Source organism: Ursus arctos, unplaced genomic scaffold (assembly GCF_023065955.2).
Source record: "Ursus arctos isolate Adak ecotype North America unplaced genomic scaffold, UrsArc2.0 scaffold_29, whole genome shotgun sequence".
In the NCBI taxonomy this organism is placed as follows: domain Eukaryota; kingdom Metazoa; phylum Chordata; class Mammalia; order Carnivora; family Ursidae; genus Ursus; species Ursus arctos.
Window position 1 is genome coordinate 4,244,847 of NW_026622974.1, and position 21,495 is coordinate 4,266,341.

At 45.2% G+C, this 21,495-nt stretch overlaps 1 protein-coding gene across 4 annotated transcripts in view; it reads left to right on the plus strand.

The window, feature by feature from the left end:
* BICRAL (BICRA like chromatin remodeling complex associated protein) overlaps positions 1-21,495 on the plus strand; it is a 96,764-nt gene that overhangs the window by 13,233 nt on the left and 62,036 nt on the right. For 2 of the 4 annotated variants that reach the window (XM_044387221.3, XM_026507434.4), the window contains exon 1: positions 11,191-11,297. The exons of the other annotated variants lie outside the window; for them this stretch is intronic. The gene's annotated coding sequence lies outside the window, so the exon portion shown is untranslated. Of the gene's footprint in view, positions 1-11,190; positions 11,298-21,495 lie in introns of those variants that run through there. 4 annotated transcript variants of the gene reach the window in all.

The window sequence follows — 21,495 nt, forward strand, 5'->3', positions numbered from 1 at the left end:
AGGCCTCATGGGGCTTAGAATATCATCAGGCACTTTCTCCACCCCTCTTCCCTCCCTCCGCACCCAATGAGAATCTCTTCTCCCTGACACACTGCCTTCTTGTTCCTACCCACTTGCATGGGCCCCATTATAACTGCTCCAAAATGGCAGCCTTCACCCTTAATCTTTGCAGCCATACTGTCTGCTCCCCACAGCTGAGCCAGTGTCTGTGGCCCAAGTGCTAACATGAGCAGAGAGGATCCGATTGGTCCAGGTTGGGTCATTGGCCTTTCCATAATCTAGTTAGGCTGAAGATGTGAGGTGATAGATTGTTTGAGAAAAAACGAAATGATGGTAAGCAACGGATAACTCTAGTATGCTGGTATTAATGGTCAGCTCTTCCAGACTTTATGAATAACCCAGTGTATTAGTCGTGCATGGCTGTATAACAAAGTGCCTCAAAATTTAGCAGTTTGAGACACCTGGGTGGCTCAGTCTGTTAAGTGTCTGCCTTAGGCTCAGGTCATGATCCCTGGGGTCCTCAGATCGAGTCCCATATTGGGCTCGTTGCTCAGCAGGGAGTCTGCTTCTCCCTCTGCCTGCTGCTCCCGCTGCTTGTGCTACTCACTCTTGCGTGCTGTCTCTGACAAATAAATAAAGAAGATCTTTTTTTAAAAAAGTTAACAGTTTAATTTTTTAAAAAAGATCTTATTTATTTAATTGGCAGAGAGAGAGCACGCCTGCACGAGCAAGGGGAGGGGCAGAGGGAGAGGGAGAAGCAGACTTCCCCTGAGCAGGGACTCGATATGGGACTCGATTCCGGGACCTTGGGTCCTGGGATCATGACCCGAGCTGAAGGAAGATGCTTAACTGACTAGGCCACCCAGGTGCCCCTAGCAGTTGAATTTTTATTTATTTTTTAAGTAATCTCTACACCCAATGTGGGGCTCAAACTCACAACCCTTAGATCAAGAGTCACACACTCTACCTGCTGAACCAGCCAGGACGCCCAAAATTTAGCAGTTTAAAGCAACAAGCAGTTATGTGGGTCGGGAACCCAGGAACAGTTTAGCTGGGAGTTTCTGCCTTGGGGTCTCTCAGGAGGTTGTAATCCAGCTGTTCTCTGGGTTTGCAGGTGATGTGCTTACACAATAGGCAGAAAGGCTCAGGGCCTCTCTGACCGTTGGCTAGAGACCTCAGTTCCTGGCCTCACGGGTCTCTGTACAGACCCAGTGTCCTTAGGTCGGGGCAGCTGGCTTCCCCCAGAGTGAGTGATCCAGAGACAGCCCCTCAGATAGAATCTGCAGCCTTTATAGACTACCCTCAGAAGTGGTCGGCAATCACTTCTGCCATGTTCTGTTAGCCACAGACCACCCGTGGTACCCGGTGGGAGAGGGGTAAACAGAGGTGAATACGAAGGGGTGAGGCTCCTGGGAGTCATCTCGAAGATTAGCCATACTCGGGACTCACCATACTCAGTCAAGCATTTGTTTAGTGCCTACTTGTGTGCGGGTGCTAGGAATTCAGAGCTATGTGACCGGGTTTCTGTCCTTGAGGGGCTCCCTGTCTAGTGAGGGGAAGCCTTACAAAAACACACCGCCATGTGTCCCCTGAGCTTTCTTTCACCTCTGTGCAGCCATCTTTCACACTACCACCACACTTATCCTCGTAAAATTCGAATCTGTTCGTAGCAGTCTTTTATTTAAAATGGCACCCTGGGGCGCCTGGGTGGCTCAGTCGTTAAAAGTCTGCCTTCGGCTCAGGGCGTCATCCCGGCGTTCCGGGGTCGAGCCCCACATCAGGCTCCTCCGCTATGAGCCTGCTTCTTCCTCTCCCACTCCCCCTGCTTGTGTTCCCTCTCTCGCTGGCTGTCTCTATCTCTGTCAAATAAATAAATAAAATCTTTAAAAAAAATAAAAAATAATATAATAAAATAATAAAATGGCACCCCTTTTTTGCCTAGACAGGTGTTTGGGGGGGTTGTTTGTTTTTGTTTCTTAAGATTTTACTTATTTATTTGAGAAAGAGAGAGAGACAGAGAAAGAGAAAGAGAAGGAATAGGGGGAGGGGCAGAGGGAGAGGGAGAGGGAGAAGCAGACTCCCCACTGAGACTCCTCCCCATCCCAGGACCCTAAGATCATGACCTGAGCCGAAGGCAGACACTCAACCAACTGAGCCTCCCAGGCTCCCCTGTTTGTTTGTTTTTTAATTTTAATCGCCACCACAGGAAGAAATACATTTTTTTTTTTACTTAAGCGTAGACAAAATACCATATGATTTCACTTATGTGTGGAATCTAAAAAAATGAAACAAATGAATAAACAAACAAAAAGCAGAAACAGAACCCTAAATACAGAGAACAAACCAGTGGTTGCAGAGGGGAGGAGGTGGGGGATGGGCAAAATGGGTGAAGAAGAACAGGAGATACTGGCTTCCAGGGGTGCCTGGGTGGCTCAGTCATTAAGCGTCTGCCTTCGGGTCAGGGCGTGATCCCAGAGTCCTGGGATCGAGCCCCACATCAGGCTCCTCCGCTGGGAGCCTGCTTCTTCCTCTCCCACTCCCCCTGCTTGTGTTCCCTCTCTTACTGGCTGTATCTCTCTCTCTCAAAAAAATAAGTAAAATCTTAAAAAAAAAAAAAAAAAAAAAAAAGGAGATACTGGCTTCCAGTTATGGAAAGACTTAGTCACAGGGATGAAAGGCGCAGCGTAGGGCATATAGTCAGTGGTATTGTGCTAATAGAGTGTGGTGACAGATGGCAGCTACACTTGTGGTGAGCACAGCATAACATAGACGGTTGTTGAATCACGGTGGTGTACACCTAAAATTAATGTAACATTGTGTGTCAATCATATTGCGATAAAAATAATGAAAAATTTTTAAAAATTTAATCACCACCGCAGTAAGAAATACACACACACACACACACACATTTAATTGAAGTGTAGTTGACATATGGTATTATATTAGTTTCAGGTGTACAAGACAATGATTCAACATTTATATACATTATGAAGCGATCACCAGCATAAATCTCGCTACAATCTGCCAGCAGAGAAGGTTGTTACATAGTATTAATTATATTCCTATGCTGTACATTGTATCCTCCTGTCTTATTTATCTTACATCACAAACCAGCACACAGGTATAGACACGTTTATAATGAAAACAAATTTCACAAAAAAGTTTACACTACCTTACTACCTGTGATATAGTCAGATATTTTCTGTTCTAGGCTCTTTCATTTTTTGTGAAAGCTGTTCACAATCTCAGGAATTTTACAACCTATTGAATTGTGACCTATAGTATGAAAAGCAACAGCCTAAAGAATCATCCAGACTCCCTGCCATGCGCTACAAAGCCCCACATAAAGTTCCTCTACCTGGAGCTCTCTCCTCTCTTTCCCCACATTATTTAAAGAACTCTTATGCGTCCTTTAAAGCCCAGCTTTAAAGTGTCTCCTCTTCCCCTCTCTTCTGGCATAGAATTACCCGCCTTCTCTTGGCCCTCAGAGCATTTCACTTGGTGACTGTCCCTCCTCCTTCCAGCCTGCTCTAGGGCCAGCTCCCGGAGTCCCCAGTACATTTTCATCAAGTCTCTCCAAATATGTTTACCAAGACGTGGAGCAAATTGGCATCACACACATGACAGGTGCTGCAAACCAGCGGTGTGTAGGTGGGGGGTGTCCTTGCACGTGGGTTTCCTGTTGCTGGAGCCACGTGCTGCAGAAACAGGATCCCTCCCCCTGCGGGCCACTGTCTCACCCCTGCATGCAGCTCAGGTACTCTTCGCCCTGGAACTCATCACCCAGGTTCTTTCCCGCCGTTCGTTGTAGCTGTTCTGGTTTCTTTCTTTCTTTCTTTCTTTTTTTTTTTTCTACTTTTGTCATTCGTTCGTTTTGTTGGGGACATCCTAGTGAGAAACGGAAAGCTTCGGGCAGCACAGATAGAAAGGTCTGTGGGTCCCGCCCCCGGGAGGGGGGGTTCCTTTCTGAAGTGGTATGGAAGGAGGGTTTTGAGGTTTTTGAATATTTGCTGCTAAGTATCTAAGAAAGAGATTTGTTTGCCCACATTTGCACTATCTTGGCAGGCTAGCAACCTGACAAAATATTTTCTGGTTTTCTGCCTCTCTGTGGTTTTTATTTTTCAGGGGGAGAAGAAGTGACACCTTGGTTCAATGGTGCTGAAATACAATGGCTGTTTCCTTTTAACTTAAGAATTGATGCTAATGTGATTCCTAGGCCCAGCCTCTTGGGAGTTGCTGATAGACTATGCTGTGAGCCCTAACCAGAAAATGGGAGGGAAAAAAAAACAATTAAATTATTCCTTCTCCAGTATGCTCATTTCTGCATCTGTCAACGGCTGTGTCACTGCCCAAGGATATGTTGACTTGGTTGTGGTGTGTGCATATTTGGGGGAGGAAAAGGAGGGGTGAAGACAGACTGTAAACAGATAATTACTGCGGAATATGATAAATAGTATGATAGAGGTATGTATTGCATGCATAGAGAAAGGAGGCATTCATTCCCTTCAAGCGGTATTTTTCAAATGAGGGTCACCCCCATTAGTGGATCATGAAATCCATTTACAAGGTGGCTTAATAGCACTTCTGAAAGTGAGATAGAATAGACAGAAATACAGTTGCCCCTTGAACAACATGGGGGTTAGGGACCTCAACTCCCCCACACCCTCTACTGCTTAGTCAAAAATCCATGCATAACTCGACTCCCCCAAAACTAAGAGCCTACTGTTGACTGGAAGCCTTACTGATAACATAAACAGTCGATTAGCACATGATATGTCATATGTATTATATGCTGTATTCTTTTTCTTTTTTTAAGCCTTTATTTATTTATTTATTTATTTGAGAGAGGGAGAGAGAGAGAGCGAGCACAAGCAGGGGGAGGGGCAGAGGGAGAGAGAGAAGCAGACTCCGCGCTGAGCGGGGAACCTGACGATGGGGGGCTCGATCCCGGAACCCTGAGATCATGACCTGAGCCAAAGGTAGACGCTTAACCGACCGAGCCACCCAGGTGCCCGTATATGCTGTGTTCTTACAATAAAGTAAACTTGAGAAAAGAAAATGTTACTAAGAAATTCATAAGGAAGAGAAAATACATTTAAAGTGTTATAAGAAAATCTGCATGTAGGAGACCCTCGCAGTTCAAACCCATGTTGTTCAGGGGTCAGGTGGATCTCAAGTTGCAACCTCCATAGTAAGTGTAGGTATCGTTTTCTGAAACCTTTGTTTTAGTTGTATATTTGTTGTATGGTAATGTGAAATCTGTTTCTTGGGAGTGAGTCTCAGGCAAAGTTGTCTGAAAGCCACTTGTAGGGGATGGAGGAAGGCACCCCAGAGGAGGTGGCATTTGAGCTGGGTTTTGGAGAATGGTGAACTTGCCCCAGAGAAGGAAGGGCATTCAAAGCAGAGGGAAAATCTTATGCCTGCATTGGGCAGGTTTGTTCAGGGGCAGGCTGTCCTCCGTGATTTCACTGCAGGGTACTGGGAGAGGAGCCACTGGAGGTGCTCCTGGGGGAGGGGGCAGGTGGAGTAATTCATGGGCCATTTGAAAATATAAGTGTTGGCACCTCAGCTCTCCGCAGAAATGCCAAGCCTCCGGTAATGGGTTTGGCATTGGGAATCTGTATTTCTGATAAGCTTCCCTGGGCAGTGAGGTGCTAACGGAGGTGTGACACAACTAGCTGCTGGGGTTGTGCAAGGTGATTTTTGCAGTAATTTAGATAGAAGATGGAATGGGGAGGCCAGGCAAGAGAGAGATGAGGACCTGAAGTGAGGGGAAGGCAGTTGGAGAAGAGGGACTGGATTTGAGGGAGGTTTGGGAGGTGGGCTGTGTGGGCTAAGGGAAGTAAGAGAATGAGAAGGAATTGTAGAGGACCCTAAAATATCTAGGGGGTTGGTCTGTGAACACAGAGACTAGAGGGAAGACCAAAGTCCGAAGGGGAGAGGATTACTTGAGTTTGGGTTTTTACCCTAGGACAGGGCAGGAATAACTCCTCAAGCTTTCACCATGCCCCACGTGAACGATACCTCCAGAGCGTACGTTTCCTTTGCTCAGATTGCCCATCTCTGAACCACCTCCTAATTGTCTTAGACCTGACTGCAGTTCATCTAACTCCCAAGAGATTGATTCATACACCCACCTGCTAGCTGACTGGTGTGTGAGGGGATACACAGTGAGGGGATAGAGAAACCTTTTCAGGTGCAAGAGTACTTACCTCTTCGCTCAGGGTGTCACCTTCTTGGTATCAGAATCCCTGGGAATGGAAGCGGTCGTAGGAAGACGTAGGTGAGAGAGAATTGTATGGTCTGAGGGGTGTCGCATGTGGGCTCTAAACATGCCTGATTAGCTTTCCTGTGTTCAAATAAGAATGTGGCTCTTCAATGATCAGAATACTTGTGGAGGTTACAGTGTCTACACTCCCTCGGTATTTTCTTCCACGTTGAGGACGTATCTCAGTGCCTGTTGAGTGCCTCCTGATTTCTTTGTCTTCAGCTGGTATATACAAGTCATCTTTTAGGGGTGGTTCCTTATCAGATGTCTGACCTCTTAGTAGTTTCATTTTCAGAAAGGACGCTGACCTTTATTGGACGCTTTACATGGGACTCCTATCTTAGAGGCTGACTTTCTCAGCAAAGCCTGAGGGCGCTTTATACTAGCAGCCTGAAGCCTAGGAGAGCCCGGTTCTGCTCCTGGGCATGGTGGTGGGGAAGGCGTGCTCTGTGTGGGACAGGTTAGGAGTTCTGGCAGAGCATCAGAGGGGCTGGGGAGTTGGTGAGTGACACCTCCCAGCCGTGCCTTCCAGCCTCGCTGACATGTGGTGTCATGATAACCTGATGACTGTCCTCCCCCTCTCATACTCGGTGGGGAAGCAGGCTAGACGTGTAAGACAGCAAGGCCGGTGGGAGTGCTGACTGCCTCTTTTTTTTTTTTTTTCTTTTTTTCTTTCTTTTCTTTTCTTTTTTTTTTTTTTTTAACAGTTCTGTTATACTCTTTATCCTTGTACTAGAAGCTTGTGGGAGTTCAGACTTTTTTAAAATCTGTCAAGGAAAATAACCAACTTGAAATATGTCATGACTAGAATAGCCTTAGTCTCTACAAAGATGATTTAAAGTGTTTCTATTCATCTATCAAATAATGGAGGCAAGGTTTTGAAAACAGTTGTAATCACTCCAATAAACTGCTTGTTTACCATTGGTTTGAAAACAAGTACTTCTAATGATAGTATTAACAGTCACAACAGCAAGGGTAACTATTATTGGATATTTACTATATATCCGGTTCTAAAGCAAGGATTTTGTATACTTAATGTCATTTAACTCTCCCTCCACCAACCTGAGATACAGGTATTATTACCTTTGTGTTACAGATAAGGAAACAGAGGTGAGAGAAGTTTGAAAAGTGGGCAAAGAGACCACAGGGCTAAAAAATGGCAAGGACAGAACTCTGGCGAGAGAGGGTGGGGCGTAGGGGGAGGGGGAGGAAGAACTCCAAACCATGAGCCTCTTGTGCCGGCTATCCATTGGGCAATGGTTTTATGTGGTTCTGGGAGACTTACTGCACTCCCTTCATGTACAGGGCTCTAGATATAGGTTGATTTCTTGTGTTCTCATGCATCTTGTGGACTGGGCTGTTTTTCTTTTATCCCACAAGTACTGACTGAGAGCTAACTCTATACAGAGTACTCTGCTAGGCCCGGAGAGAATAGAAAGCCCTTGAGGAGCTCTCTATCTGGGAGGGAACATAAGAGAGAGATAATTAGGTTGAATCATATGAGATTGCCATTGGGAAATTACAAGGGACATGCTAAAATAAATTACTGATGCATAACTAAAATAAGACAATATAATATTAGCTAAATACTGTGACCTGTCCTGTTTCAGGTACCTTGCTAAACATTTTGCATGCACTAGTTCCTGAATCCTTAAAATAACTCAAGCATAATTATAATTACCCCGATTTATAGATGAGGAAGTTGAGGCTCTGAAGGGTAAAGTGAGTTGCCCAAAGCCACACACCTGGTTGTGACAAAGATGGGATTTGAACCCAGGTCAGCCTGCGTACAGAGCTAGTGCACTTAAACCCCAGAGTGTAAGTACCTCCAGAGTACGAATAAAGGTATATACCTTCTTTATGCACATTGGCGATTTTTCCATTTTTATTTCACATACACTATACAGAGCATTTACTAACTCATCTGGTATATTTTGGTGTTTCTGTGATGGGGGCACATCTGGTCACGTGCATCACCACTTAATCTCAGCATCTGCTTTCCTCCCTGTCCGAGAATGGCCCACCAACCAAGGGGAACTTACGGAGGGAAAAGACAGAAAACAGATATATTTCGACTGGTGTTATGTAGTCATTGGGCCTGTTTATTTGGACGCCCAAACACATGCTAGAACATTTCAATTATAATTTAATTACTTCCTTTTTTGTGTGTATGTGTGTCCGCTTGCCCTTCTTTCGTTCTGAGTCACACACGCAGATGGGAACCATAGGAATGACCATTTCAATCGTACATAATTAAATTACAGGCAATACTATTAAAGTTACTTGTGTACAATCAAACCATTTTAAGACGTTTCCTCTTAAAAAGTTTCCTGATCTCGTATTCGGATACCAAAATCCTGTTTAGGTAAACCATAATTTTAAATTTTATGTACAAAGGCATATCCCTTATTTAAAAAATTTTTTTAATCACATGGGAAAAAATAAAGCAGCTTTTGTTTTGTTATAGTATTAAGTAATGTCAGTTTTGATGGTGTCTGGTGAATCTGCGGTTCTCCCCACTGCTGTCCCAGGATTTTGCAACACGCCCCAAAATTTAAAATTAGATTCGGCAGCTGGCATTCTCAAAGTAGGTCGTCACAAATTAGACAGTTGTCCCGTCTGCCTAGCCACAGTACTGAACTCTGTTTATATTAAAACAGGGAGGACTGCTTGTTCCCAAGATCCTTTTCAGGCCTTGAAGAGGGTGAGTTTTAGCATCAACCTGACTTGGGCTCCCTCACCACCCCGTATTAGACTGATGACATCAGGCAAATTACCGAAACCATGGGGAGCCTCAGCTGCAAAGTCAGTCTGATTAAACCTTATTCTACCGGTTTGTGGGAAGGTTCATCCGATAACATATATAAGCACCTAGGTGGTTAGTAGGCATCCAGGAAATGTCAGTGCTCTTATATTTGGACATTCTTTTAAAAATCCTGCAATGCCCTATACTCTTTATTATAAGTATATAAATTCAGTTTTGTTTGGTGATCTGTCAAAGTCAAATTTGTGTGTCTTTGGGGTTTTGGGTGACTTGGGAGAATAGCTTTCTGAAAACCATTAATATTTCATTGGAGCTGTGAAACAACAGCTGTATAACTTGCTTGGTAGGTCCTAATTGCAATGAATAATCCATGAACTCTTTTGAAATGTAATTCTTCGAAATGGGTATTATAATTAAATTTCAGCCAATCCAAGAGCACTTTAAAACATGTTTAAAAATTTCCCAAGCCAATTAGAAAACTGGTTGGTCCAACTGTCAAGTGTGGAGAAATATGTTAATTTATGCAAAGACTACTGTTCCAGGAAGGCCTTGGCTGAATGTGAAGCACATTTTCTGAGAAAACACCTCGATGATACTATGTGATACTAAATCACTGAATATATTTTTAAGGCATGTCCAAATACAAAGCGTACATTGTGAATGACAGAGCAGCTGTTACTAGAGCAAGATATGGTTTGTTTTTTAAAAAGATTTTCTATCTTGAATATGACAACATTGTATGCCAACCTTGACATACTTATCTTGGGCAATACAGTATAGTTACAGTATCCTTATAAAAGCAAACAAGGTGTACCACTATTGTGTTTTTTAGATCTAAGGGGATATAGAAACTAAACAATTTCACTTTAATAATTTAAATCTAGAGATAATTTGATTTAAAACTCACCAAATACCTGGGGGACATGGGTCTGAACATGCTGTTTATCAGCAGGACTCCCACTGCTGTATGTATTACAAACTAATTTAAAATAATTTTAGAAGATTTCTGGAGCTTACATATGTAGTTTTTTAAAATCTGAGTCACATTCTTATACAATTCATCTTTTACCTGCCCTTGGTGTTTATTTAAAAGATAACAAGACCCTCACTATATTTTCTTGGGCATTTACAGGAAAAGTAAATACAATTAACCTAGACACAAAGGCACCCCTCCCAATCCACACTATGGTAATTAACGTTTACATAAGCGCTCTGAGGGCTAGATGGTTTATGGAGACCTCTCAACAATTTGAGATTTGAGATTAAAACCGGGTGGTAATTATATGCTTGCATCAAAGAGTGTTAAAAGATTGGGTAGCTCCCTTTTTGAGACTGGGGATCACGTGATGAAATTCCACATATTTGGAATATTGGTGGTGATAAAGGATATCTACATAAAGAGAAGGCAATAGGAATTGGATGTTTCCAGTGACTTAATCAGCTCCTCACCTTCATCTTGGCCGCTAAAGTTGTGTTTTGTTTTGTTTTCTGTTCTTTTTAGTGCTGACTTACAGATGTCACAGATAAGGTTTCACAGCATTCTGGAATGGAAAGAGAGGGTGTTGCAAAGGAAAGCCTAGTACATTTAAAAGTTAGCATGAATCAGTTATTTGCCAAATAACTAAGTAAAAGTGTTGTTTTACTTTTAAAAAAAGCATATGCAAAAAAGGTATTTACTGATTCTAATCAGAGTTCTAAACAAATACTGTGTTTTTTGTTTTTAACCCCCGGCGCCCCATCCCCCGTCGAGATAAAACTGGAGTGTGTGTGTGTGTGTGTGTGTGTGTATACAGGGCGCCTGCAGAGAATAGAACGCATCTTGTAGACCTTAAAAAAAAAAAAAAAAAGCCAAATAAACCTGTTTCTTGAATAAACCAGTACATTTCTGAAGTTAAAAAGAATCCCAAAGGAAACAGAATTGACAGCTTGGGAGCTTGATTTTTGAAAAAAAAAATTTTTTTTTTAATTAAAAAAACCCTAATCTCCACATTTTTTGCTAGGCGAGAACCGAAGTTTGGAGGTAGACGAGCAGGCGAGCGGTTTGCCCGGGCGCAGAGCATGAAGGCCGGGCGGGCGCGGGGAGCGGGCGCCCGCCGCCCGGCGCGGGGGTGAGCGAGAGAGAGAGCGGAGCGCGTGTGGCCGGCGCCGCTCGGCCGGGAGCTCCCGCGCCCGCGCCCCGCGCCCCGCGCCCGCCGCCGCCGCCGCCGCCGCCCCTGGTGCGATGGCGCAGAAACCCCGTTGACAAGGCACTGCTTTTTCATGACGGTGAGTTTCCCTTTGAGTGTATTATAATTTTGTGATAAAAATTTCAAGGAGAAAAAAAAAACACACACAACCTCCTTCCTCTGCCTCTTTCCTTCGGGGAGGGGAAAAGCGAGGGAGGGGGGGCTGGAGATCTATCTCCAGACAGACAGAAAAGAAAGAGGAGCAAATTAAACACCGAGTTGCCAAAACCAGGATATTAGGTTTCAGCCCAGAGAGCTATTGGCTAAGGCTGTGTTTTTTTTTGGGGGGGGGGTGGGTTTGTGGGTGGGTGATGGTGGTGGTGGGTGGATGTTTAATGGACACGGAGAAAAGGGGAATCGAGTGTTTATGCCTTTCCCAGCGCCGCCCGGGCCCCGGGAAGACCAAGTTCAGTGTCTGGGGCGGGGGCGCGGGCGGGCAGGGGGCGGCGGGGCCGGGCTGGGGGCGCCTCGGCGGGGTGGGGGCCCCGGCGCCTTTTTTTTTTTTTTTTTTTTTTCCCTTTTCCGCGGATGCAAATTTCTGGAGCGGGGAGAGGGAGAGCCTGGGAAGGGGGGTGGCGTGGCGGTGGGTGGTGGGGAGGAGAGGGGAGGGAAGCCTTTTAATGACTCATTGATTGAGCCGGTTTAAAATTAGTTGTGTGAGCGAGTGTGAGTGTGTTTTCCGCCCCCCGGAGCCGCCGGGAGCCGGGAAGGAGGGAGCGGGGCTCGGCGAGGGGAGGACGGCGCGGCAAGGCCGCGAGCAGGGGGCAGGGAGGGCCAGGAGTGACGGCGGGCGAGGAAGAAAAATAAGCTTTTCCAATCTCCTCCCCTCGGTTTTCCCCTCCTCATTTCTTTTCTCTCTCGGCAGCTCTTGGGTGTGAATCGCATTTTCTTTCTTCTCGGCAAAATGGACCCCGCGTCTCGGGAGGGGGAGGGGAGAGGGTGGGGAGAGAGGCGGCGGCGGAGACCGGGTTTCTTTTTTCATCCTGGCTTCCTCCTTCCCGCCGCTCCTGCGGGCGGCCGCGGCGAGAGCTCGGAGCCGGCCGCCCGCCCCAGCCGGGCCCGGTCCGGCCGGGCGACCGGCGCGCGCCCGCCGGCAGACTGGCCCTTCCCTCGCCTCGCCGCCTGGCTCCGAAGCTCCGCCGACGACCCGCGGCCGGGCCGGACGAGCTCTCGCGCCGCGCCGAGGACCCGCGGCCCAGCCAGGGGCCTCTTGCCAGGCCCGCGCGGCCGAGCCGAAGAGACTAGAGGCCGTAGCGGCACTATTTTGGCCGAGAGCGCGCGGGCCCGACGCGGTTCGCGCCCCCCCGAGTCGCCCCGAATGCGGGATCTTTGGGGGGGGGGTGCGGCTGGAAGGCGCTAAGATGGCGCTGGGCCTGGCCCGTCGCCAGGGCTGGTGGCGCAGTTGCTCCGCGGGCGCCATCTTCCCTGGCGGCGCGGGCGGCGCCCTTCGTGGACGTTTCGCCGGCCGGGGCGCGGGGAGGTTGGGGGCAACCGGGAGCTACGCTCAGGGTGTGGGATTCTGTAAATGGGGCCGGGCTGCCGAGCCCGCGTAGCCTTGGTCTTCCCCAGGCCCCCAGACCCAAAGGACGAGGCGGCCGGGTCCGAGCGGGAAGGGGCCGGGGCGGCGGTGCCTTGCTCCGCAGCTCTTGTGTTCGCGGGAAGAAGTGGGCTGGGGGTCGGGCCTTGCAGCTGGTGGGTTCCCTCTCTGAGCCCGCATCCCCCTTCGGTCAAAACTGGAGGTGAGGGGGTTCTGGTCCTCTCTCCTAGGGTCTAAAACTGGACGGCTTTGTCTTCCCCGACCTGGCTGGGGGCAGGGCATGGAGGCTTTCGCTTCATCCTCTTCCAATTAGTTTTCAAGAGTAGAGTCAAACCAGGGTACAAATTTGCAAGAAAAAGTCGAGGACAGTGTCTGCCTTCTAGTGACACGGTTCTCTGTAGGCACCCTACCTTAGTTTTCTTTCTTTAGTTGCTTTATTATAAAACAACTTTGGGGAGACATTGATATGGTCAAACTGTGGGAAGCTTATGGGTTCCAGTGATTTGAAACATCTTGTTGGCTTTCATCTTAATTATTCCAAGTAGTAGCGACTTAGAACAGTTTGTTAGAACTCTGATCTGAAAAATTAAACTCGCTTTGAAACTGAGACTTTTTTCCCCTTTCCCTTTCTAAAAAAGCCCTGTATTGTTTTGTGTCTGCTCTGTCTCAACATAATAAGGCTTCTCAGTTCCCTGACTCCCTAAAGTGTTTCCTTAAAATCACCCATACAAGTATGTATCTGTCCTATTGGAGCTCTGTATGAGGACATGTGGGGGGGGTTTAACTGTTTTCAGTTGTTACTGAAAAGATTATTGGGAGGAGGAAACAAGTCCCTAAAACTGAGCTCTCTAGTCCACAGAGATGGAAAGTAAGTAGTTAATTTCCAGTGGCTAAAAGTAACATAGTGGCACCAGTAGGTGTGTCCTTGTGCTTATAAACACAATATATATAGTGGCTGTTTTAGATGCCTTAATAAGACCTACCGTATATTGGACACTGTTGTATGTATGTGCCTGGTGCTTTATTTAACTCCTATGTATATCAGTCTTGCAATATTGATTTTATTATCTGTTTATACCAGAGGAGGAACTAGTTCGCCCAGATACACAAATTGTTCTAGGTCTTGCTGTTTTAAATGGTAGAATTGACATTGGATCCCAAAAGCCGTGTTCTTGGCTCCACGGCTGTGGTGTCCAAATCTGAGTTTCAGAAGCAAACGGGGGGGAGATACTTTTAAACATAGATTTGTAACATCCCTTTTTTCCCCATTATCTGTTAAGGCCGGTTGGGTGTGTGTGTGTGTGTGTGTGTGTGTGTGTGTGTGTGTGTGTTCAACACATCTAGTGTGTTAGGCAATCTCACTTTCAAGCTTCTGACTTTCAACTTTCCGATTCCCCTAACTCCCAGTTTTGAAGTTCTGGCCCACCCTGCATCCCCTAAATCTGACTGTGGGAGTTGTTATTCTAAATCTCTCCAGGTGATTCCACTGTGACAGATGCACATTTGGAATATCGCTGTATTACACTACGTGTTGTGCTGCTGGCTCTTTTTTGAATTGGAGTGTGAGACTTGAGGCCCATATCATTTTGAGTTTCAGCAGTTTATTGCTCATTCTCACATTTATTTTTCTCCTCTAGCTGCCATTTATCAAATTACTAAAACTATTTTCTTACAGAGAGAAGGTTTAGCTATTCTAAGACTTTAAAATCTCTGCATATTCACAAGTACATCTCATTCTGCTGAGAAGTTATATAACACACAGGCGTCTAGGTCCAGCTGGGCCATCTAGTTTAGTCCAGACAGCTGTGCAACAAAAATAGAATCGAATCTAGGATTGAGATAGAAATTAGGAATAGGGTAGAAAAGACCCTGGGGGAAAAAAAACTAGAGGTAAATCCTTGAAAGAAAGGATTCTTTTCAGAATTTTGAATTGTGACGGTATCTTTTGTGTTTTGGGAAGTAAGATGGTGAAATCATTCTAAACATGAGACACTTTCAAGAACAGAGTATGCATACAGGACACAGACGGTCAGAAAGAAACATCCAGAGCACTTGATGAATAGCTGACCTGACCAAAAAGAACCAAGTCAGTGATGAAATCATTAACTTCTCAGGAGCAAGAACCATATCTTTTGTGCTTTCCTTTCTTTATTCTCAAATCACTGTTGTGTTTAGTAATTGCTAGGGGGAATGGTTAAAAACTTTGGTTTTTGATGCAGATGACGAAATTATATTATCTTTGCATATGTCTACATTTCTCTTCCCTTCCACATTTGAAAATTTTTATAAAGAACAGCTGTTGACGGTGATGGGTAGTAAGGAGGGCACGTATTGCATGGTGCACTGGGTGTTATACACAACTAATGAATCATCGAGCCTTACATCGGAAACCGGGGATGTACTGTATGGTGACTAACATAATATAATAAAAAATCATTAAAAAAAAAAAAAAAACAGCTGTTGAATACCTGTGTGCAGTCCACGTCCAGTCTAGATCAGTAGGCAGGTGGAGGTCTAGGCTTTGACTGTCCTGTGTGTTTTCTCTCCCTTTGTGTTTCACGGTAAATGCCAAAGCAATTATATTCTTGAACTAAAATCCAATAAAGCTTGAAAGGAGGGGAAATCTAAAATAAACCTGGCTTAGACAGGAGGTATAGCTTCTGTATTTTAAAGTAGCCTTTAATGGGGGCACCTGGCTGGCTCAGTCGGTAGAGCATGCGACTCTTGGTCTTGGGGTCGTGAGTTTAAGCCTCTCATTGGATGTAGAGTTTACGTTAAAAATAAATAAATAAATAAATAAATAAATAAATAAATAAATAAATAAAGCCTTTGGTGGAATTCAAAACAGGCAAGATCTCTGCCTTCATGGAATTTATAGTGGGGAAGATAGGAAATAAGTTAAACACCAATAATCAAGATAATTACAGATTAAGAAAAATTGTAAAAAGCTAATAAGTTGGTAGATCTAAAAGGGCGTGCTATGGGGCATGGCTGTTTTGGCTAGTGAGAGTCAAGGCACATCCCTTTGAAGAGGTGATATTTGAACTGAGGCTTGAAACATGAGCTTGTGCTAGCTGTGTGAGAAGCTGGGGAGACAACGCTAGCCTGTGAACAAATGCAAAGACCTGGAAGGCCCGGAAGGGCATGAGTGTTGGAACAGAGAGAGGCAAGAGGAGAATGGAATGAGACGGAAGTTGAGAGATCCTCTGGGGCTTCCTGTATTAGGCTGTACCAGGAGTTTGGGGTCTTATTTTATTCAAAGTGACAAGGTATTAAAGGGCTTTCATCAGGGCAGTGATGTTTTGGGTTTTAAAGATCACTGCCGTTCTGTGGAGCAAGGAAGGAAGCAGAGAGGGGAGTTAGGCTCTTGCAGTGGCCAGCTCAAGATTGATGGTATCTTAGGCAAAAACAGTGGCAGTGGGGATGGAGCAAAGTGGATGGTGGGTTCCAGATATGTTTTGGAGGTGGAATCAGAAGTATTTACTAAATGGTTTGGCTGTGGAGACAGGAAGGAGTCAAGAGAGCCTTCAGGGTTCTAGCCTAAGCCTTAGTGGCTGACGGCGCCATTTGCTGGTTGGAGAAGACTGGAAGAACAGGTAGGGAGGGGTGGGTAACGAGCTCCATGTGGAACCTGTTACGTTTTTGAAACACTTGCAAGACATCCAAATGAAAAGTCAGGTAGGCAGTGGGTATTCAAATTGGACTGATAGAAGTGACTTCAATTGTGGGAGTCACTAGCAATACAGATGGTATGCGCGGAACTGGTCGAGATCATTTGTGATCCTAGAAGCCTTAAATCAAACCATAAAACACTTCTAGTGGCTCAGAATTGGGCAAAAGAGACAGAAGTTTTAGCCATGAAAGTGGAAGAGTGGATTATTCTTTTCAAGAAGGAGGGAATGGTCTCTGCCAAATGCTGCTGAGAACATGAGGATAAAGAAGTGACCACTAGGATTTGGCAACATGGAGGTGGCTGTTTGACAAGTAGTTTCTGTGGCAAATGGGGTTGGAAGCCAAATTGGAATGCACTAAGAATGGGATGAGGTGAGGTGAATGGACCCCACTTGTTGGGGAAGTTTCGCTGTGAAAAGAACGACAGCACAGCAGTGGCTGGAGAGTGAGGTGGGGTCAAAGACGTGCTTTTTAAATGATGGGGAATAGAAGAGCATTTTATTTTATTTTATTTTTTTAAAGATTTGTATTTATTTATTTGACAGAGAGAGACAGCCAGCGAGAGAGGGGACACAAGCAGGGGGAGAGGGAGAGGAAGAAGCAGGCTCCTAGTGGAGGAGCCTGATGTGGGGCTCGATCCCAGAACGTCAGGATCACGCCCTGAGCTGAAGGCAGACGCTTAACAACTGCACGACCCAGGTGCCCCTAGAAGAGCGTTTTTAAATAGACTAATCAGAATATCTAATAGGGAGGGAGAGACTAACGCAGAAGAGAGAGAATACTACCAAAGGAATTCTTAAGATGAGAAGCTCTTCAAAACACAAGAAGAGGATTTGCCTTTGGTGGGAGCAAAACAACTTTCTGAGTAGCAGGAGAGAAGGCAGAGAATATGGGCACAGTGCAAGGACGTGTTGAGGTGGGGGTAGAAGACAGAGCTTTACGTTCTGTGTTCTCAGTGAAGTCTTAGGCAAGGCCAGCAGTTAAGGGAGGAGGGGTGGGGATGGTTTGAGGTGAGAAGGACTTCTCACCTTGGACAGCAGAACTGTGAAGTAAGTCAATGGGAAACGAGGTAGGGATTGCTGCTTACAGGACTGTCTGTGAATTCAGACTCCCGGGTCTGAATTTGAAACCAGTCGATCCAGTTAGTTGAGTGGTTTTCTGCCAGTGACATCCACCTTTTACAAGGGAAGCCAAAAGCAGGCAGGGCAAGATTGGTTTGACCAGAATTGGAGTCGCGCCCCACCCCCACCCCAGTGTGACAGAAGAAAAGAGAAGATAGGGACCTGAAGGTGGTTGCAGGGGGCAAATAAAATGAGGAACCTTGGAGTGTCCGCTGGGTACCAGGAAAGCAAGAGAAGAGAATGGGGGTGGGGGCCATGAGGTTAACCATGAAGATCATTCTTGGTTAATAAAAAATGAGTTAATGAGTACAGAATCTCAGTGTGAGCTGATGAAAAATCCTGGAGTCGGGTAGTGGCTGCAGCCGCTTAGCAGTGTGAATGGACGGAAGGCCCCCTAGCCGCACACTTAAAGATGGTACATCGTGTATTTTACCGCAATAAAAATGAGTTGACTTCGAAACATTTGTAGCAGGTACAGATGTTATTTGTACACTGCCTTGGACTATTTGCAGAGTACTGTATTTTCTGTGGAAGAAAGTAACTTTAAAAATCAAATCTTAAATTCCTGAGGCTGAGAGCATCTCCACTTACCATGGTCCCAATCTTGTGTGTGCAGAAGTCACCTAGAAATTCTGGAGTGGGACCAACAAACCTTATATTTTTTCTTTCCCTGTTCACCGACTTGTTCTGACCCTTCAGCGTAGCATTTAAAACAAGCCAGGCGCTCGATAAACATTTGCTGACTAGTTCGACAACCCAGGTAGAGTAAAATGATAGGAACCAAAGGGGAGGTTTTTTCAGATAGGTTGAGACCTACAGTGCCTTATACATTCTCATCTCTGTGGGTGATGAGTAGATTACGGGCAAGGAGGGAGAAAATAAGTACTGGGGAAATCATTTTTTAAAGATTTTTATTCGTTTTGAGAGAGCATGCACATAGCGTGAGGGAGAGGGAAGGGGAGAGGGTCTCAAGCAGAGGAGCACAGAGCTGGAGCCTGAGTTGGGGCTCAATCTCATGACCCTGGGATCATGACCTGAGCCAAAACCAAGAGTCAGATGCTTAACCGACTGATCTACCCAGGCGCCCCATGGAAAATAATTTTTTAAAGACTCAAACCTGGGTGGCTCAGTCATTAAGCATCTGCCTTCGGCTCAGGTCATGATCCCAGCGTCCTGGGATCCAGCCCCGCATCGGGCTCCCTGCTCTGCTGGGAGGCTGCTTCTCCCTCTCCCACTGCCCCTGCTGGTGTTCCCTCTCTCGCTGTGTCTCTCTCTGTCCAATAAGTAAACAAAATCTTTAAAATAAAATAAAGATTCAGACAATACCAGGGCGCCTGGGTGGCTCAGTTGGTGAAGCGCCAGCTTTCGGCTCAGGTCATGATCTCAGGGTCCTGGGATTGAGCCCCACATCGGGCTCCCTGCTCAGCGGGGAGCCTGCTTCTCCCTCTCCCTCTGCCTGCTTCTCCCCCTGCTCGTTCTCTCTTTCTCTGTCAAATAAATAAAATCTTAAAAAAAAAAGATTCGAACAATACCAAGTGGAAGTGTGTAGTGCTCCCCTCAACCTCCGTCTGCATTCTTTCCTCTGAGTGATGTCATTCACCTTTTCATAAGGTCCTCTGTTCCCCAACGCACCTACAGAGTAACAGTGAAGTGAAATTAGAGAAAAGGAGAACAGGGTTAATGATAGGGTTCAAAATAGATGTCTGTGGTCTTCACCAAGAAGATAGCAAGGTCATTGTCAGGGGCAGAGACAAAAGGCTTTGAATCTAAGGAGAGAGGAGTAAATTTGTGGAATGTATCAGCTGTGGGGGGAAATGGACAAAAGAAATGGTGCTTGGTTGCCATGAGGCAACGTGAATTCAGTAACATACCAGATCTGTCTGCAAGGAGTGGTTCTCTCCGTGGTCCATAATGTTCTAGAGTAGAAGTGGAATTTACAGTAAGTGAGGGGTCTGGCAGAAAGGGAGGGGTTGTTAAATGAGTGTGGGGAAGTGGGAGAGCTGACAGAAAAGGAGTGGGATGTGGACTTTAAAGGAAGGCCTTACAATGGAAACCTTGTATGTGGTACCTTGCTTCGTGGAGGTGGGAGCCCAGCCTGTGGCTCTGTTGGGGATGGCTTGCAGTTCAGGAGAGCTCAGGGGGTGGTCCACATGTTGTATGGGAAAGTGGAAGAAAGAGGTCTTGGGGACAAGCAGCTGGGGGCTTTGTGCTTGCGCTCAGGAAAAGATCCTGAGACCTCACTGTACCAGATCTTAAACCCAGGTTCCCCTTCCTCTTAATCCTCATCGACTCTAATTTATCTGGTTGTGACTTAATGATAAATTTCTTTTTAATAAAGTTGTAAAGTTGAACATTTTCTGGTTTTGTGGGTTCTTTGGCTGTCTTGCAAACACATTAAACACTTGTATTACCTGAAATTTAAACCCCGAATGTGAGAATGTGAGGGAATGAGGTGTGCAACGTGTTGTCTTTTTAGAAAGGGCTTGTCTCAATTCAACCAAAATCCAGGATGCTTCCTTGTATCATCAGAAATTATGTTTTATGTCCTGAGCTGTAGTTGAAACATTTTCACAAGGAAGAAAATGGGGGGAAAGAGAAATAGTATTTGTTAAACCTTAACATTATTTCAGGCCCTAAGGGGTGTTTAATATTATTAAATTCTCATAATAACCCCGGAGGTAGTTTTTGTCTCTACTTTACAGATAATGAAACAGGTTTACCGAGGATAAATAACTTATCCAAGGTTGCTTTACTAAGGGTCGGAGGCGGGATCAGAATATATACTGTAGGTCCCTGCATCAGACGTTTTGCCATTGGTATTAAGCCTGTGTATAAATTTAATCTACAGATGATTGCCTGCTGAACATTTTATCTTAAAATTGGATGACCATTATTTCAATAGGAGGAGAAGGAAAAAGTAGTGTTTTAATGGATAAATAAAACTTGTGATTTAAAAAAACCCCCAAAACCAAGAGTCTCTTCTGGTGATAGTTATCTGGGTCAAAGCAATTATTCTCTTTCTGCAGATAATTCAGTTTTTATTTGCATAGTATGGTGAGTCAAACATGGGGACCATTTTAGCTCTATATTTGGTAGCAATCAGAGATTATGAATCATATCTTTCACTTGAAAAAAAGTCCTAATCAGAAAAGAGAACACTTAGGACCTTAATTAAAGATGATATGGTGCAGCTCAAGTTGTTCCCTTGCTTGGAATGTCAATGTAAGCACAGTAATTAGAAGTACAGATTTGGGGAAGAAAGTATTTAAGACGCGCAAAGTGTGGTTCACTTTAAGGAGACGTTCTTTTAAAGAGGCCATACTGTAGATCAGGACGTAGGCCGTATTTACTAAGTGTGGCCAGTAAGATAACGTGTCAGAAGTAAATTTTTTTTCTTTTTGGCTGTACGAGAAAGCACGAGAAAGCTGAGCCCTGAGAGGCAGCAGTAGTAAAAGATCATGAGGCGTTCTCACTGTAGATTTGAGCTCACCGGGGCTGGCCTGCAGCTCTTGAACCTCGTGGGGCTCACCCAGCGGTTGGAGGTAGCGCGTGAGTTCTCCATGCAAGGCTGCGAGTACTAACTAGAACTGTCCTCCTCGCCCAATGAGAACCAGCGTGTTAGCACTGCGTATTAGTGGGAAGCCTCAGCTGGGGAGATGAAGAATTTCAAAATCTTGTGGTAAGTGTCACGTCAGAGAGAATTTCAAAATTCGTTATGTGGACTGAAATATTGTGACCATAACTAAGGAGTAAGAAGATGGCTATTATATGTCTCAGAATCAACCATCCTTAAAAGTTGCTTGCAGTATATTTCAGATATGACTCTTGTAATTTTTTAAAAGATAAATCAGCTTTTGTGGTTAAATTTTTATTTTAGAATTATTTAGTGCTCCTAGGAAATTTTTTAC